Below are 1,419 nucleotides of genomic sequence, written 5' to 3'. Positions count from 1 at the left end.
CTGCAGTTTAACACGGTAACCGTGTGCAACCGTCGACATACAATTCCGAGTCCATCCTGAACCCCTTAACCTGCCGAGTTTATTATACACAGCTTCCCTTCTCATTGTCGTCATTCGTGCTCGTAACACCTTAATCTTCATCCTTTTTTCTATTCTTTTCTTTCTCGGCACGGGGCGTTAAAGAAGAAAGAAAGGTTTTTACAACTTGTTCGGCACATCTTACACTTCCTATGACACCCACTTGGTTTATAATGATTTCCTTCCTTTCCTCTTTACTACTGGCGTTTTGGTAATCGATACTTTACGGTCGAGTCAATTCAACTAAACGCGTTATTTTTACTATTTTAAAAGGCAAATATTGAAATAAATGGACACATTTCTATTGATTCAAGAAAAACAAATTTCTTTAAAATATTTAATAATATTCATCGTAGAATAATCTTTTCACAAATTTTCACTTTAAATCAGAGAAAAATTTTCTTCGATAGCTTTATCATTCCTTTCTTTTCAACGTTTCGAATATATCGATTTAATAAAATTAATAAATCGTTACTTTTATTCTTTTCTTTTTTCCAAATTACCTCTCTCTCTCTCTCTCTCTCTCTCTCTCTCTTTCTCCCTCTATCTATCTATCTATTTATCTTTTATGAATTTCTTAGACATTATGTATCATAAGATAATAACAAAGAAAGTTATTATCATAAGATAATAACTAAGCTAATAACAAAGAAACAGATCGAACTAACAGAGATGGTAGAACAGCGTAGCTTCGAAAAATGAGAGAATGCATTACCCCGACGCCTTCACTCGGAGTTCTCGGGGAGATCGACGTTGGTGGCTCGCCGGATAGCACCAGCGTCTGGATCCGTGCACTATTACGAACGGAAAGCGAGAAAGGCTGAGAGAGAAAGAGAGAAAGAGAGAAGCGAGGAATCCTCTCCTCGCTCTCGGCAGGCATTCCAAAACAAAGAGCCGCGATGCTGGGATTCAGCGGTGGACAATATGTAAATCAGTGGCTGGCCGTGGTCACGATGTCGCGACCTCGTCGTCTTCTTCGTCGCGCTACGAGGAGAACCGCGCCGGCAGGCCGCTTAGGGCACTTGCCTTCTTAAACCTTCATCTTCTTCTTCTTCTTCTTCTTCTTCTTCTTCTTCTTCTACCTTTTCTTCTTCTTCTTCTTCTTCTTCTTCTTCCTCGCCATCACAAAACTACTCGCTCGGATATTCTTCCCATAAGGGCCTGGAAGAAGATCCATAACGATCCATGATGGTCTCGACGACGAGTCGGGAATGTCGCATAGTTAGGCGTATATCTTGAAAGAAGGAAGGAGGAACGGGGAAGGGGTAGGGGGAAACGGGAGTAGGAGAAGGAAGAAATGAAAGAAATGAAAGAAAGAAATGAAAGAAAGAAAGTAAAGTT

The 1,419-nt window shown here is 40.3% G+C and overlaps 1 protein-coding gene across 2 annotated transcripts in view; it reads right to left on the bottom strand.

Moving 5' to 3' along the window:
• Positions 1 to 392: 392 nt before the first annotated feature.
• The window catches only part of LOC124423502, a 35,513-nt gene continuing 34,486 nt past the window's right edge, over positions 393 to 1,419 (bottom strand). The window contains exon 6 of one of the 2 annotated variants that reach the window (XR_006942103.1): positions 393 to 1,239. The gene's annotated coding sequence lies outside the window, so the exon portion shown is untranslated. The other variant, XR_006942102.1, reaches the window with a different exon arrangement.

The sequence above is a fragment of the Vespa crabro genome, chromosome 4 (assembly GCF_910589235.1).
Source record: "Vespa crabro chromosome 4, iyVesCrab1.2, whole genome shotgun sequence".
Classification (NCBI taxonomy): domain Eukaryota; kingdom Metazoa; phylum Arthropoda; class Insecta; order Hymenoptera; family Vespidae; genus Vespa; species Vespa crabro.
Note: the sequence above shows the minus strand (reverse complement) of the source record. Positions and strands in the feature narration are given on the sequence as shown.